The 18,583-nt window shown below is 40.6% G+C and overlaps 1 non-coding gene across 1 annotated transcript; it reads left to right on the top strand.

Moving 5' to 3' along the window:
- The first annotated feature begins 7,402 nt into the window (after nt 1–7,402).
- On the top strand, nt 7,403–7,477 carry Trnap-cgg. The gene has a single exon. It is a non-coding gene; the product is annotated as a tRNA-Pro (tRNA).
- Nucleotides 7,478–18,583: the final 11,106 nt, after the last annotated feature.

Genomic DNA, 18,583 nt, shown 5'->3' with positions numbered 1-18,583 from the left:
TCACAGCTTTACTTCTGCCAGTATCTCGTGTCCTACCTTCCAAACTTTACAGAAGCTCTCCTGCTAACCTGCAGACCTATCACTCCTGAGAGAAAGAAAGTGAAAAATCTCATTCTGGAAACATCCCCAAGGCTGTGGATATCCAATGTCTCCGCAATATCCTTACCCGCCAGGAAGTTACATATCAGTGCGCACTCCACTGCAGAGTGAAAATCTCATTCTAACAAAAAGAGTTGTTGACGGTGTGCCAGACGATGAGATGGAAGAAACATCACTCTCGCGGCAGACGAAGGCATGTGGATTTTGAAAATTATGTGAAATTGTCGCCGGAGATTACAAGCGTATCGTTAATATTTCCGGTCTGATTACGTACCCGTTCTATTATTGTGCAGTAAGGGAATTCTATTGCAGGAATGTCCTCTCTACAGAAATTTATGGCGCTATTCACCATAAGACGAGTCGGTAGGCAGCTGGGTCCACAAGCGACGGTGCTCGAGGGCTAGTAAGGCGCACTCCTTAAACCGATCGACAGTATCGCTCTTCACGGTGGTTCCTGTCTGATCTGGCCGGCCGCTGTTGCTGAGCGGTTCTAGGCACTTCAGCCCGGAACCGCGCTGCTGCTACGGTCGCAGGTTAGAATCCTCCCTCGGGCATGGATGTGTGTGCTGTTCTTAGGCTAGTTAGGTTTAAGTAGCACCAAGTCTGGGGGATTGATGACCTCAGATGTTAAGTCCCATAGTGCTTACAGCCATTTGAACGGGTCTGACGTGCTTCCTAGTAGAAGACAAACTTGGAATGATTCTTCAAAGGTCGTCACCACGCACAAAGACTGTATGGAGTTTTCCCAATGCAGTACGAGACTCAGATAGTGAATGTGGTAATTTGACATAGACGCAACGAGTCCACGTTCTTTTAATGTCTGTCAAGAGAGATGTGATTTATCAGTTATTTTCTAGTTCTATTTGTCAATCTTCTGACAGATTGATTGCCCCAGAATGAAATTTTCACACTGCAGCGGAGTGTGCGCTGATATGAAACTTCCTGGCAGACCAAAACTGTGTGCCTGACCGAGACTCCAACTCGGGACCTTTGCCTTTCGCGGGAAAGTGCTCTACCAGTACGAGGTACTGGCGGAATTAAAGTTGTGAGGACGGGTCGTGAGTCGTGCTTGGGTAGCTGAGTCATTAGAGCACTTGCCCGCGAAAGGCAAAGGTCCCGAGTTCGAGTCTCGGTCCGGCGCACAGTTTTGGTCTGCCAGGAAGTTTCAGATTGATTGCCATTCAGTGCCAATCCTTCTATTTCGTTTCCACTAAATTCAAAAGCTTCTATATCTCGGTTTGGAGTACTATCACTCCTTACTTCAACAAATGAACTGAATTATCCATACATAGTTTAAAGGTGTATGTATATATTTATTTATGTGTATTCCACAACTTCTAAATGACTGCATCGGTTCCTGTCTAACTTGATACGTATCACTAACTGTCTGGAAAGGACCACTGCGGAGGTAAGAATCAACTCTCTCCCAAATGGGGAAGGGGATGGGGACGGGGACGGAGGGGGGGAGGGGGGGGGTGAGGGTTGTTGAAGGAATTGGATCGTTCGTCACGACGCCGAAATAGCCAGACTGCATTCATCCAATATTTTACAATGAAAGCACTTACAAGGACACATTTAACTTAAGAACATTCGTAACCGCAGGAAACCATGCGTAGAGTGACATTCGATCATAAAAAATTAAAAAGAAACTGAAGTTTGTCTCTTCTATTTTAAACGTTGCATTGTCCCACAAGTGACATATTAATAGAAAGAAACAAAGTAAAAAAGTATTAACATGCCATAGGAGGGATGTTATGCATAATTCAATGAAGTAAGAGTATCATTACATTTTGAATCAACAGTGCCAAAAACACTTTGCTTAAAGTAATTGGACGATGCTCATTCAATAATTAAAAAGACAAACTGCTCTGGAGAAACAAGCGATTATTTTTACAGTACAATACTTTTTCAACTTTTCAACCTAATTCCCCGGAACTTTTATGCACTTTTTCCAACGGGTTATAAGCTTTTTTATCCCGGCTGCAAAGGACTCTTTATGCTGACTTTTGAACCAATTTCTCACAAACGTTTTCACGTCCTCGTGGTCCTGGAACCGCTTCCCACGTAATGCCTCCTTCAGTGCACCAAGCAAATCGAAATCACTAGGTGCTAAATCAGAACTAAGGGGGATGAGGCAGTACTTCACAGCCGATTTTGTCGATAGCTTCACTGGTTAGTTGAGCAGTGCGAGGACGTACGTTGTCTTGCTGGAAAATACAACCTCTCCTCTGAGATCCACTTCGTCTCTCTCTCACGGCTGGCTTCACCTTGTTTAGAAGCAAATCCGGGTAGTAGTGGCTAATCACTGTACGCTTCTCTTCGAGATTGTCACAAAACCTGGACCTTCAGCATCCTAAAACACCGTCAACATGACCTCTCCTGCTGATGCTTGGTTTTTGAATTTTTTCTTGTCAGGTGAGTTGGTGTACTTCCACTCCATGCTTGGTCTTTTTGATTCTGGCTCATAATAGTGAACCAAAGTTTCTTCACAAGTTAAAATTTTGTTGAGGGGTGCTCACCTCTTTCATGACATTCTCTGTGCACCCTATCAACCTTGTTTCCTTGTGTAGCCGCGTCAACACCTTTGGGAACCTTCTTTCACATGTTTTGATGTACTTCAGCTTGTTACCAGTGCTAACCTGAATCTTATCATATATCATTTCCACAGTCAGACGGCGGTCGGCACGAATAATGTAATCAATTCGACTTTCAAGGGAAGGAGTTGAAACTGCAACTGGTCGGCCAGAACGGTGTTCTTCAGTCGCTCAGTCGCGACAATTTTTGAACTGCTCTACCTATTTGTAGAAATTTGCACGATTCATACAACCTTCACCATACACTTCAGACATTTCACAGTACATATTTATTCGGGAGGCCGACGGTTCAATCCCGCGTCCGGCCATCTTGATTTAGGTTTTCCGTGATTTCCCTAAATCACTCCAGGCAAATGCCGGGATGGTTCCTCTGAAAGGGCACGGCCGACTTCCTTCCCCACCCTTCCCTAATCCGATGAGACCGATGACCACACTGTCTGGTGTCCTTCCCCAAAAACAACAACCAACAGTACACATTTACTGGTTTCTTGTCTTCAGCAAGTAAAAAACGCATAACAGAACCTTATTCATCTAATGTGGACGGTTCAAGCGGAATCGCCATTTTGGAATGTATTTTTGAGGTTATAAACATAACAATGTTGATACATCAGCTGATCAGCGCTCATCCCAATGAACTTAAAACTATGAAAGTACCAAAGCTGCCCTACCGACAGCTTTTTCTCCAGACCAATTTGTCCCTTTAATGATTGAATGACCCTCGTTATAGTGCAAAATAAACATATGCTACACACGTGACAGTGGTTGTCTTAACCCAGTTAGTGTCGATGCGGGATTTCTATGAATCTGTTAAGACGAAGTGGAAGAGAACAATGTGCACACCTCACTAGAGCCAATTTCTTACATTCAAAATCACTTCCTCTTCCAAGACGTCCTATGTGAAAAGCAACACTAATTACATTTTCAAAAGATAATAAGCTTACGTCAGTGTCATAACCTGCCTTCCCCCAAGAGTTCTGCAATGTAGGCGTATACTTTGGTACACAAAACTGATTGTAAATCACACAGTGTCGAGGGCACTCAGAGAATAGGGAACAGGCAAGAAAAGCAACACTGGAAGAACGTCTCATAAGATCCAGTGCCTGCAAGATCCCAAATAATTCTGCGTCGAAGACAGTGAAGCCTCGAGCAGTCGGGCCTTGAGGACCGATCCGGGAAAGCAACAGAGCAACCAAAGAAATACCCCTGTTTGGACCCATCGGTAAAGACAGTTACATTGTTGGATGGTTCAAATGGCTCTAAGCACGTGTTGGTGACTTTTTTTTTGTTCTTCCTCCATTGTTACTACAGCCATCGTGAAAGTGGGGAGATCACAGGAGTGAACTCCATATACGAATTTTCAGTTTTCTTCAGGTAAGAGTGTGCGTGTGTTCATTTCAATCATCCTCGTCGTCGTCCAGTATTTCAAATGGATCAAATGGCTCTGAGCGCTATGGGACTTAACATCTGTGGTCATCAGTCCCCTAGAACTTAGAACTACTTAAACCTATCTAACCTAAGGACATGACACACAACCATTCCCGAGGCAGGATTCGAACCTGCGACCGTAGCAGCAGCGCGGTACCGGACTGAAGCGTCTAGAACCGCTCGGCCACCACGGACGGCTGCATAGTTCGAGTGATATTTGATGTTGAAATAATGATTATGAATCTTCTTTTGTGGTTTGGCACATTGTAATCTTACAAAACCAACAATACTTCGGATATAGAGCTTACGTTGCCGAACTTCAAGGGCATGGCAATATTTTGTAGTTTTCGGTTTCAATATCTTCAACATAACGTGTTTGGATAAATTGCATCTAGAAAGGTACGACCTGTATGACCTGACCAGGAATCACACAGCGACAGAATCTTTTCTCTTGTTACACTGTCGCCAAGGACTGAATTCAGAACACGTTTCATGTCCTCTTCAGTCACCGTTCTATTATTTTCTTACCTCAACATATATGTTTCATGGGCATGTATTTCAAGTTTCTTGCAGATATGTCTGGCCCAAAGGTGCCTGTGCCTATTGAGATCAGGTGTACGACTTATTTGCTAGTCTGATATTGATGAAGCCATATCAGTTGTGTAGCTTTGGGTAGAGCTGTGGACAGACTGTAGTACACTGACTACAGTTTTCTCTCCCCTGTGAGACAGTGTTGATGATGAAGCCATTTCATACTGGAATTGACTCTGGTCACTGTTCCAAACATTTCCTTTCAAATGGTTCAAATGGCTCCGAACACTATGGGACTTAACATGTGAGGCCATCAGTCCCCTACAACTTAGAACTACTTAAACCTAAGTAACATAAGGATATGAAACACATCCATGCCGGAGGCAGGATTCGAACTTGCGACCGTAGCAGTCGCGCGGTTCCGGGCTGAAGTGCCTAGAACAGCTCAGTCACCGCGGCCGGCTCATTTCCTTTCCCCACACCGTTTTCAGTCATATACATGAACACATGATCACTTCATCCACAAACTGTTATGCCTCATGACGTATACAACTACTGTCTTCCATGCCCTAACGTGTTACAGATGGAGTAATATGCGGGATGTAATGACACATTCAACCTTAAGAATATCGATAAAAGAAATCGAAGCTTACAAATTGTCAAAGCCAGCAATTTTAGATCCTTCTAGGGCTCACATTTGCAGATTCCAATAGTGATCTGTAGATCCCTACGACCTTGCCCTTTCAATCTTCGATATTACACGTTCTTGTGTAATTCGTAAATGCGACAGTCAGTCCTCTCAAACGACTTCACCTACAACTACATCTACATCTACATAGATACTATGCAATCTACCATACGGTGCATGGCGGAGGTTTCTCTGTACCACAGTTCACTGTTTCCTTTCCTGTTCCACTCGCAAATACAGCGAGGGGAGAACGACTGTCTATATGCCTCCGTATAAGCGCTAATTTCTCTTATCTTCGTGCTCCTTACGTGTAACGTATGTTGACAGCAGTAGAATTATGTGGCAGTCCGTCTCAAATGCGTGTTCTCTAAATTCTGTCAATAGTGTATCTCGAAGAGAACGTCGTCTTCCCCCCACGGATTTCCGTTTGAGTTCTCGAAGCACCTCCGTAAAACTTACTTGTTGTACGAACCTACCGGTAACAAATCTAGCAGCCCACCTGTGAATTGCTTCGATGTCTTCCTTCAGTCCGAACTGGCACCGATGCCGAACACTCGAGCAGTACTCAAGAATAGGTCGCACCAGCGCTCTATATGCCGTCTCCTTTATAGGTAAATTAGTCTTTCTTAAAATTCTCCCAACAGAGCGAAGTCAACCATTCGCCTTCCCTACCATAGTTCCCAAATTTTCTTTCTACTTCATATCGCTCTGCAACGTTACGTCCATATATTTAAACGACTTGACTGTGTCAGTCATGACACTAGTAACACTGTGCCTGAACATTACGGGATTGTTCTTCCTACTCATCCGCATTAACTTACATTTTTCCACATTCAGAAGTAGCTGCCATTCACCACACTAACTAGAAATTTTGTCTAAGTCGTCTCGTATCTTGCGACAGTCAGTCAACTTGGAAACTTACCGTACACCACAGGTTCATCATCAAACAACAGCAGATTCCTGCCCACCCTGTCCGCCAAATCATTTATGTATACAGAGAGCAACAGCAGTCCTATCACACTTCCCTGGGACGTCCCTGACGATACTCTTGTCTCTGGTGAACCCTCGCCGTCAAGGACAACATACTGGCTCCTATTGTTTAAGACGTCTTCGAGCCACTCACGGATATGTGAACTTATTCCATATTCTCGAACCTTCGTTAACATTCTACTGCGGGGCACCGTGTCATATGCTTCCCGGAAATCTAGAAATATGAAATCTGCCTGTTGCCTTTCCCTGTAGTTTTCAGTATATCATGTGAGAAAAGGGCAAGCTGAGTTTCGCACGAGGGATTCTTTCTAAAACCATGCTGACTCGTGGACATAAGCTTCTCACTCTCGAAAAAGTTTACTGTATTCGAACTGAGAATATGTTTAAGGATTCTGCAACAAACCGATGTTAGGGGCATCGGCCTGTAATTTTTCGGATCCGCTCTTTTACTCTTCTTATATTCTGGAGTCATCTGCGTTTTCTTTACAGTTGCTTACGACCTTGTACTGAGTTACAGATTCACGATAAATGCAGCCTAGGTAAGGGGCCAGTGTCCTATAGTAAAACCGAATTCTGATTCCATCCGGAACTGGTGATTTATTTGCATTCAAATCTTTCTGTTCTTTCTCTACGACTCTACGACTGGGATGCTTATTTCTACGTCGTACATATGGAAGTCTGCCCAATGGTCAAATTTCGGTACGAAACTTCCTGGCAGCTTAAAACTGTGTGCCGGACCGAGACTCGATCTCGGGACATTTGCCTTTCGCGGGCAAGTGCTCTACCATCTGAGCTACAAAAGCACGACTCACGCCCCGTCCTCACAGCTTTACTTCTGCCAGTACCTCATCTCCTACCTTCCAAACTTTACAGCTGTCCTTCGAACCTAGCAGAACTAGCACTCAGAAAGTGTATTGCGAAGACATGGCTTAGCCACAGCCCGAGGGATGTCCCGAGAATGAGATTTTTCACTGTGCAGAGAAGTGTGCGCTGATATGAAACTTCCTGGTAGATTAAAACTGTGTGCCGGACCGAGACTCGAACTTGGGGCGTGTGAGGACGGGGCGTGAGTCGTGCTTGGGTAGCTCAGTTGGTAGAGCACTTGCCCGCGGAAGGCAAAGGTCCCGAGTTCGAGTCTCGGTCCAACACACAGTTTTAATGTACCAGGAAGTTTCATATCAGCTCACACTCCGCTACAGAGTGAATATCTCATTCTGGAAATTGGGGTATGTTTGTACGATGCTCCTGCGTGGACGATTTCTTGAACGTGATTTTTAAAACTTAAGCTTGTACTTTTCTATCAAATGGCTCTGAGCACTATGTGGCTTAACTTCTGAGGTCATCAGTCGCCTAGAACGCAGAGCTAATTAAACCTTACCAACCTAAGAACATCACACACATCCAAGCCCGAGGCAGGATTCGAACCTGTGACCGTAGCGGTCGCACGGTTCCAGAATGTAGCGCCTAGAACCGCATGGCCACTCTGACCGGTATTTTTCTATCTTCAACTGCCTCACCAGTCTGGTCAACAAGGAACTGAATGAAAGCGGTTATACCAACTCAGCGATATTACATAGGGCCATACATAACTGTCTCAGTTTCTCTGCCAGCTCTTTTTCTAGGGTGTGACAGTGGAAGCTGTTGTGAGCTTCGCCTATAGATCTTTTTACAGACCCACGAATCTATACTAATCCTCGCTTGTTATAATTTGAGCGTTCTCTTTTGAACCGAGAGTACAACAGCCTCTTCATCCACAGCGTCTTCCGAATTTCGTTATTAAATCCTGTTGCATCTTAACAGTCCGTTATCTGCATATTAGGTACATAACTCCTTAGACTACGACTTAGGATCTGCGTAAACTTTGCCCATAATTCCTCTACATCTACCTTGCTGGCACTAAGTGATGTTAGTTCAATGTTTAAGTGAGATGCTAATAACTGCTTATCTGATCTGTCTAGCAGAAACACTCGCCTGCCTTTCTGACTGGTTTATTAACTTTTCTAATCATGCGAGGGTCACTCCAAAAGAAATGCATACTATTTTTGTAAAAATATAGTTTTCATTCTGCATGTGTGAATGTTCTACAGCGTGTAGATACATCCTTCCCACTTGTTTTCAAACTTAGTTTGAAACGTCCCCTTTGAACAATTATACATGACTGTGCTTAAACTGACACACAATATTTTTTAGCGCAACGCAATCTGACTTTCAATAATCCCTACAAGAGAATGGCCCTGACTAAATTAACCTATACGTTTCACAAATCACTTAACTCACAAAAATCTTCGTTACTCAAACTACTGCAGTACAGTGAGCGCCAATACTGCTAGCTAAATAAAAGATTCAAACGACTGAAGGCACTAACTACAGATAGGCATAGTTAGCAAACGAAAAATTTTGATAGAGATCAAACAATGTATTTACCTTAATAGTGTTCAAAAGTTATAATATATATAGCAGTTCATGACATCCCTTCTTACAAATGTACTGTTTCTGATGGACACACATCCAGATCACCCACTCTCAAAAATCAGCCATCTCACTTCCCCACATCCACCACTGCTAGCGGCTCACCTCCAACTGCGCAACACTACAATGGCAGACAACAATGCAAACAAGCCACAGACTGCACACAGCACAGCCAGTGATTTTCATATAGAGCAATACGTGGCGTTACTAATAAGAAAACCTAAACAGCCTACTTACATAGCCCCCACGCTCCCCACAAAAAAATTTACAAATTGTTCTGGGCACTGCCCAGTGCATATTTGTTAAAATTTTTTCACAATTACAATAACAAAGAAATCAAATGCACACACTTATTGATACAATGTTGGCCAAAAGCTATAATTTTCTCACAGTCCATAAAAACAGTCCTGATCGTTCATCACAGTAAAATTGCAGTGTTTTTCTCAAAGTCTGAGCAGTAAAATAAAATACACACGGAAGTAGTGTATTTCCATGCAGTCTTGAAGAAGTAGTGTTGTCCTTCCAACGGAAAGACAGTGCTGACTCTTGACATGCAGACAGGAGAGATTACGGTATTGGTGGGCCACCAGGGGTGCAGACCCAGTGCAGTCCTTGTAGAAATAATGGTATTGGTGGGAAATCAAAGATGAAGACCCACTGTAGTCCTTGTAGAGATGGCTAGCAGCCATCTGTTGCCACTGTGCAGGTGCACAATCACCATCGAAGAGTCTTGTGGACAATATAGCAAGTACATGAACCACCACCTGTGCACTCACAAAATTTTTTTTTTGGAGACGTCCTCACAAAATTTATTTTTTTTGAAACGCCCTTAGAACCAGCATTTCTCTTATCCAGTCCCTTGCTGAATTATTAACACATGTGCAAACACTATCAGTCCCTACTTCTCACATATTGTCCATATACTATGACCAACAGAAATGTGTGCAGTGAAATGTAACTTACAAGTTACTTAATTTGAGGAACTGGTGTCAATTACAATTTTATAACATAAGAATACAATAACAAAGGTACAAAATACATCATTAAAGAACATAACAAAACAGATAATATTTGTAGTAATAGGGGCTTTGCAAAAGAATAGAAATAAACATATACATCAGTGATACAGGAATTATGACATAAGTAAATACATAAAAGATCAGAATAACTTTTGAAACATCACCTTCACATATGAGCAACAAAACAGAACAGATAAATAATGTCTAAACATCTTTACAAAGTAAATAACATAGTTTTAGAAAAATTCTACAACATAGCTCTCATCAGCTAAACACATAAAGACTGGAAGAACACAAATACCCCAGGGTACACAAACGCATAATGGAATAACACAAGGAAAGGACAGGGTTTGTTTTACTGCAGTATTTTGCAAACAAAACTTTCTTTACTTCTCATAGATCTCCCTTCGTTATTCATTATTTCCAAAAAGTCCTATCTATACCTGCTTTCTGTACTTTTTTCGTATAACTTCTCAATGCATTTCTTCCAATTCATCGCAACTCATTCTCTTATATAGTGTACCCCCTCTTAAGCTAACTGAAATCTACTGAGCTCAGAAGCTAAACTAAGGGACGAGACAATGCAGCAGCACAAAATTGGTGAAGCAAGCAGCAGTAAATCTAAATTAACAGAGCAAATGCAACATTACAACAAATATGAGCCAATGTGCAGCAACAAGAAAAATAAATTAGTAGTAAAACTGGCTTAACAGAGTAATACAAAGTGAAATTCAGTAGCACTATGCCTGGCAAACAGCAGCAGCAAATGCATTAACTTATATCTGAACATGACAAACCCACATGCAGGAAAAATAGTACGCTAAAGACAACGATGCAGATAAGGGAAATGTATATTCACATCTTAATGTCTACGTAATTAAAGTGGTGCACCACAAAAACGTATTCTATGAAATAAAGTACCAAGTACTTGAAAAGAAAATTATGTATGCAGATCCTGTGAAGGGAAATGTCTTTTTGTGCTCCCTCATTTTTTTGGAAGTATATCACAAAATTATTTACTGGATCTGTAGAGAGAAAATATTTATATTAGTACAGCTATAAAATTTTATTTTAACCAATGCTGCAGTGCACCTAGAAACTAGGTATTAAACAAAATAGGCCACGCAAGGCGTGAAACGTCATTCACTAGCCATATGGCACTTCATAATGCAGTAAACAATGTTTCAGCTAGCAAGACAATAGATGTGAAATGTTTCTCATCATTTCATTTCAGTAAATATCATAAATTAAGAACTCCACAGTGTAATCATGTTTTCAAGTTTGAGCGTGTCATTTTTGAGATGCTTTCTACAAAGGAATGTCAACAGCGAGGTTAATGGCCTCTTTTCTTCCACCTGTGCCTCTGAAAGGCACACACTAATGGCTTTTTCCAGGCGACTGTCATGCAGCTGGGTGCTTACAGTGACCTACCTTCCTTACCGAAATATTTACGACATCAGTTTCCGCTACAGTGACAGTTTGATACAAATAAAATGTCACGTCGAAATATTTGCGTTACGAATCTGTAGAAACGAAATCCTATAAATATAGCATTGTCGAAAAAATTTTTGGCGGCATTGTGATACATTCACGCATGTAAACATGTTTCATAACTCTTAAAGTACGATTCTTGGTTTCCAACATTCTTTTTCCCTAACCACTATTCATTACTCCTTACCTTATTACTCATATACATATTCGTCGACATGTCAATCTTGCGGCGACACTTCAATATTTCATCATAATAAATACATAGCATAATCAAATTCCTCATTAGCATCAGCTTATTGATCATAAACATACCTCAACAGCATAATACACATTGTCATCATAATAATAACATCATAACACCTCAGTCAAATCTCAAAAACGTCATAGCTTTCTGCAATAATTTCAAAACCTAAAAAAAAATTCTCTGATCATTTCAATAGTGTCATCTACCTCAAACGTACTTTAAAAATCATGATCTCATACCAAATACATCGTTCAAAGCTCTCATAGTATCACAATGGTTCCGAAAAAATATGAACAGTTCACAAAGTACAGACAAAACACAATTTAATAATTGTGAAGTTATCCAAATGTGTAATTGTGTAAACATGTATCACTGATGTAAAAAAAATGTTTGTCTCTCAGTTAAATGGTCAGATAGCTGTGTAATTTATGTGTTAGAGAAATATGTTACCAATGTGTAAAGTTGTATAAGCAAATACCATATTAGCTAGGGCTCCTTGTGCTAGCCAAACACATGGTACACAAAGAAAGCGTGTACCCCCTGAGGATTAATGTAATTACACCCTCAGGTGTTACAGATTACAGCAATGGAATGAAACGTATCACGGAAAACTTTCTTTGTAATTCAAAAATCTTAAAAAATAAATGGTTTAAGTACAATATTAATCACTCAAATGCGTGTCCTGTAGCACTAAATGTGCGTCTTGTTGTAAGATAATTCTGTGGAAGTGTCGTAGTTATCGTGCTCTCTAAGTATAGTTCTGCTGAAGCCAATGTACTTACCTCATCATAAACAAAAGTGACATGATTTGCGTATAGATATCGTAGTTATTATGTACCTTACCATGATAAAGAAAGTACTATAATGTAACGTATTGTTGTGCTACGGAGAAGGCTGTCCTATTGTAGCTATACCACAAAAGTTACTACTAAACATGTTTTACTTTCCAGAATAATACAGAAAAACTGTGCAGATATAAAACAGATACACCGCAAAAGCAACAATATAAATTGTGCCACATATTAGTAGCGTCGTGATATAATCGTGTAGCTATCAAAGAAACCAAATGCTAAGTCATCTTTAATCTCACCGAATGTACTTCAAATAAAGAGTATCTTTTCAAGTAAACCAAAATGCTGCATTAAAATCTCATTAGCAGTATATGTTCTAAGTATGTTAGCCTCATAGTCGTTACGTAATCGTGCAACTAACAAGCAAGAATGTACAAATAACAACACTGTGTCGTCTATTCACTATAACATTGCATTCGTAATATCTGTTTAAATAAGTTCTCTTGGTTCTTGACTAGATATTTAACTTCAAACATTGTTGCATGGTAACAGTTTCTTAAGTCTGACAAAGCATACTAGAAATGTGAAGCGAAAAGTTTTATGGCAAAGACAAAGATAAGAAGCAGATTATCTTTCAATAAACGGTTTTACATGTGAATTGTGGTGTAAATCTTTACTCCTCCTAGTGCGCAGAGTTTCCACTTCAACGCAATTATCATGTGGCATACGTCGGATTCTGTAAGGTCCATTGTAAACTAGAAAGAATTTGAAACTTCCTGGCAGATTAAAACTGTGTGCCCGACCGAGACTCGAACTCTGGACCTTTGCCTTTCGCGGGCAAGTGCTCTACCAACTGAGCTACCGAAGCACGACTCACGCACGGTACCCACAGCTTTACTTCTGCCAGTATCTCGTCTCCTACCTTCCAAACTTTACAGAAGCTCCCCTGCGAACCTTGCAGAACTAGCACTCCTGAAAGAAAGGATATTGCAGAGACATCGCTTAGCCGCAGCCTGGGGGATGTTTCCAGAATGAGATTTTCACTCTGCAGCGGAGTGTGCGCTGATATGAAACTTCCTGGCAGATTAAAACTGTGTGCCCGACCGAGACTCGAACTTGGGACCTTTGCCTTTCAGGTTCTGCAATGTTCGCAGAAGAGCTTCTGTTAAGTTTGGAAGGTAGGAGACGAGGTACTGGCAGAAGTAAAGCTGTGAGTAGCGGGCGTGAGTCGTGCTTTGGTAGTTCAGTTGGTAGAGCACTTGCCCGCAAAAGGCAAAGGTCCCGAGTTCGAGTCTCGGTTGGGCACACAGTTTTAATCTGCCAGGAAGTTTCATATCAGCGCACACTCCGCTGCAGAGTGAAAATCTCATTCTAGAAAGAATTTGTGACTCAAGTGTTTCTTCTTATGTGACAAGGAATGAGCTTTAATGAGAACTTTCAGACCAATATATAATTTCTTTGCATTTGTTCTACCGTGTAGTTTTCTCCTTTAGTCTGCCGCAGATTTTATATTTTTCATAGGCAAATCAATTATGTCTTTGTGTCGAAGTTTACGTGTATTCGGGAAAGGTACAAGCTCTCTGATTCTGTTTGGTGGTTCTTCAATCTTCAGTACAACAGTAGGTGGTAAAGCAGTGGAGTCATGAGGCATTCAATCAGCACGTTTTGAAATAAGTGTAAATATCTGTCCCAATGCTGATGCTTTCTGTGACAATAAAGTCTGCAAAGCTTATTGATTTCTTCCATAATCCGTTCAGACGGCTTACAATGTAGTGAGTACAATGAAATAAAAGCAGGTTTGATTTTATGGTTCCGAAGCTTGCGTGACCAAACAGCAGATCTGAATTGCGGTCCGTTATCTGAAATGACTTTAGTAACGTGTCCAACTTCACGCAAGAAATTTTTAAAGAAGGGGTTGGATACAGACTGTCCAGTGGCTTTATGTTACGGAGTGAAAGAAACAAATTTTGAAGTAAGTTCAACAGCGACCAGAACGTACGAAAATCCATTTGATGTTCTGACAAGGGGTCCCAAGAGATCATAAGCGGCAAATTCTTTAAATTTAGAAGGAATGATAGGAAACAACGGAGCACGATGTGAGATAGTAGATGGTTTCGCCTTTTGACAAAGTTTACAAACAGACAAGACTCTTCGAATTCTCTTTTCCATATTGTTAAAATAACAAGTCGTTCGAAGAATATGATAACATTTTCGTGGACCAAAATGTGCGTAGCAGAACTGAATGTACCAAATGAGCTTATTAACAAAATCGTGTGGAATGCAAAGTACCCATAGCTTGTTATCAACAGTGCAGCGTTTGAAGAGTATGTTGTTTCTAATCAGATAATAATGCCAAATCTGAGTGTGTGTCTTTTCATGCCATTTACTTTTGATGTCTTTCCAAAAAATTATCTTTATCTTGTTCATGAGCAATGTCCTTCAAAGATGTGGTGATGAAGTTTTCAAATGTGACTTTGTGAATGTAAAGAATACTGAAATTTTTCTCGAGGTAGCCTTCTGTGTTACTTTTCTGAAGCCCAGCCGGTGCGCGTGACAGTGCGTCCGCAACAATGTTCTCCTTGCCGGGAATGTAGACTATTGTGAAGTGAAATTCTTGCAGAAACAATGCCCAACGTTTTAACCTGTCATGATTTAATTTTGAAGACATAAGAAATTGTAATGCATGACGATCACAGTATACTTTCACGTGCTTACCAGAAAGAAAGAAACTCAATTTGTTAAATGCCTTAACGATAGCTAAAGCATCTAATTCAGTAACGGAATGATTTTTTTCAGATTTTGTTAGCACTCGGCTAGCAAAAGCAATGGTTTTCTGAACAGTAGTGTCATTTTCTGTGGCTTCTTGAAATAAATGGGCACCAAGACCGACTTTAGAAGAATCAGTGCTAAGGCAGAAATCTTGTGACAGATCTGGATGAGCTAGTATAGGCGCATTAAGTAGCGATTCTTTCAAAGAATTGAATTCCAACTGTGCTCGTTCGTCCCAGTTCCAAATAGTATTTTTTCCAGTGAGACAACAAAGTTTTAGTGTAACTAGAATTTGCATATTCAGAAAACGACGGTAAAAATTTATGAGACCTAGAAAACAGCGGACTTATTTTTTTGTGGATGGAACTGGAATGGCTCTGATTGCTTTTAACTTTCCAGGATCCGGCTGAATGCCTTCAGATGAAATAATATGTCCCAAAAACTTCAGCTTTGTCCTACTGAATTCAGACTCTTCCAAGTTAACTGTAATTCCATATTCTGCAAAAATATGTAACACGCTGTTGAGGATGCGATTATGTTGTTCCGATGAGGCTTCTGCTATCAGAATATCGTCCACATATAAGGTGATATGGCGTTTTAAGAACTCGGGAAATATGGAATTTAGCCCGCGAATGAATACTGCCGAAGAAATGTTCAAACCAAAAGGAAGTTTCCGAAACTGATAACAAACGCCGAAACATAGGAAAGCTGTGTATATTCTACATTCTGGATGAAGTTAGATTTGATAAAAGCTGGATCTGAGATCAATAGAAGACAACACTTTTACACCATTAAAATTTTGTAGAAGTTCTTCCAACGTTTGCGGCCTGTCTGTTTCACGAATGATGACAGTATTGATTTGTCTCGAATCTAAGACAAGTCTGATAGATCCATTTTTCTTCTCAACAACATGTAATGGATTGTTGTATGAGCTTACTGCCGGCTCAATAATGCCCTCGTCAAGCATAGATTGTATTTCTGTTCTAACATGGTCCCTATAATGTGCCGGGTTTACGTATGGTCTAACACAAAATTTAGTATGCTCACGAACACGAAATTGGTATTGAAATCCCTTGATTGTTCCTGTTTTGTGAGTAAAATCTGTGGAACTTGCTTGTAAAATCTCAAAAAGGTCTTGCCTATCAGTGTCATTACAATTCTCAATTGTTAGAATTTTATTCGGAATTTACTCATTAGAATCAAATGCGCCGTCGATATCATCCCTGTCAGTACTTGCAGAGTGATTGTTAGTGTCAAGTTCCGTCGAAAATTCCGAACTGTTGTCTAACAGGCGGTAAAGCCGATTAATTTCTTCGTCATGGTTTGAGAGCCAATCCTCAAATTTCAAAGCTATTGACATACCTTCTTTCTCTAAACGTATTTCAGCATCGTGTAAGTTTAAGATTGCTTTGTATTCATTAAAAAAGTCTGCTCCCAATATAATTTCCGTTGACAATAATGGAACAATAGGAATGTTCATAGAGAAGCTATGGCTTTGACAAAAGAATTCTAAGTTGGTTTGTTGGCGTACATCTACACTTTTTCCAACGATTGCATCTCGTAATTTAATTTTACGTAACGGAAGTGTGGGGCAATCATTCAATTTGTAGTATTTGCTAAAGACTACTTCACTAATTACTGAAATAAGACTGCCAGAGTCAAGTACTGCCGTAAATTTTACGTCATTCACTGTAATGTGGATCACAGGATATACAATGTTGTTATGTTTTACGTTGTGTTCCTGGAGTAAGATGTCCCTAATGTCTTCCATTTTTACGTGATTACTAGCTACGGCAGCTGCGTCGTCAGTTTCATAAGTACGTTTTGTGGCTGCCAGCGGTATGAGTCATTGCCTATTGTCTCTTTGATGGCGCGCATCGTTATTGGGGTTTGGAGACCTAACTTCTACAAATTCACCTTGTCGAGAGGGCCCTGCCCTGTTTGAATCCCGCCAGTTCTGATGCAATTCAGGTCTGTCGTTACGATCATATCGTCTGTCGTCATGTCGGTAGATTCCATAGTTTCTTTCTTGTCCATCACGTGGTGGAGAATTTCTCCCTGAATCGTAACTGCGTGCTGGACCGTTGCCTCTAAAGTTATTCCGTCTCCCTTGATAATAATTATTTTGGTTCCCATATTGTCTGTTTCTCTGATTGTCTCTGTGATAGTCGCTACCACGGAGAGGTGATCTTTCCCTGTAATTATTACAACTCTGCCAACGGTTGTCATACAGGTGGTGTCTGTTTAGGTCACGATTTGTGTTGTGCGAATAGCCTTATCGTGTCCAGTTATTATCTATTTCATCGCGGAATTGCGACGGGTGTGATCTGTAATTGTGTTCCTGTTTTCGTGTTCCGCGATTGTCAGTGTCAATTTCTAATTCTTGTAAGAGTCCCTGAAAAGCTTCAATGTCGTTTTTGCAATGTCCTGCCAAAATAATATGTCGTAAATGTTCAGGTAATTTGATTAAGCAAATGCGGATGAGCTCTGAGGGGCTGTATGGGTTTGACAGGTACTTATTCTTGTGCAACATGTCTTCAAAATATTTCACAAGACTGGAGAATTCAGATTGTTCGAAATGTTTCATCATTATGATGCTATGTTTTACTCGGTCTTGTGTTGCTTGAGACCAATATGCTGAGAGGAAGGCATGATAAAATTCTCCTTCACTGTGGCAATCGTGAATGACCGATCGCATTCTTACAGCTGGTTCATTCTCTAAATTGCCGCACATAAATTCTAATCTGTGCTCTAATGACCAGTTGGGAGGAAAACAATGATAGAATTGATGAAGCCACGCTTGTGGATGAGTGTCGTTGCCGGAATTCTTAAATGTTTTGAATTTACGTGTAGTAATAAACAGCTTATAGTCAAAATCATCATGTCAGCGAGTCGCATTTCGGTAATTGTTACTTCGTTTCGGCGGTTTCATCTCGAAATTCGGTGTAGCTTGCCAACTGCTTTCATAATTTCCGAAGTACCCCATGTTATTATTTTGTGGCTTTTCCGTATTTCTATGTCCCTCTTCCCGTACTGGAACGCGAGTGTCCTCTGAAATACGTAATTCTTGTATTACCTGTGTCAGCTGATCTTGTACTTCCCAGATTTCTCTTTGGTGTTGCGTATTAATTTGATTCTGATTTTGTTTGAATTTCCTAATTTGTTCGCACTCTTCTGTGCCATTAAGGGGCTCCAGAACGCCCTATACTTGCAATGTTAAAATGACGCTTATAAATTACATCTTTTCTCACAAAGTATTTGAGGTAGGAATTTGAACTTTTTACAGATTATTTATTGGAATATGGGCTACAACTTAACACAGTGATTTTACAAAATTTTAGTTCAGTTATTAAAGATGATTTTTTTTTCAATTGCAATGAAAATTCACAACTTTTTTTGCAATTTTTTATTTATATATTAAAAAATATACAGTTTTTTGGAAAAAGGCTGTGTTAAATTATGCAGAAGGTACT

This window comes from Schistocerca piceifrons, chromosome 5 (assembly GCF_021461385.2).
Source record: "Schistocerca piceifrons isolate TAMUIC-IGC-003096 chromosome 5, iqSchPice1.1, whole genome shotgun sequence".
Lineage (NCBI taxonomy): Eukaryota > Metazoa > Arthropoda > Insecta > Orthoptera > Acrididae > Schistocerca > Schistocerca piceifrons.
The sequence above is the reverse complement of the archived record's forward strand: the minus strand, read 5'-3'. Positions and strand labels throughout refer to the sequence as shown.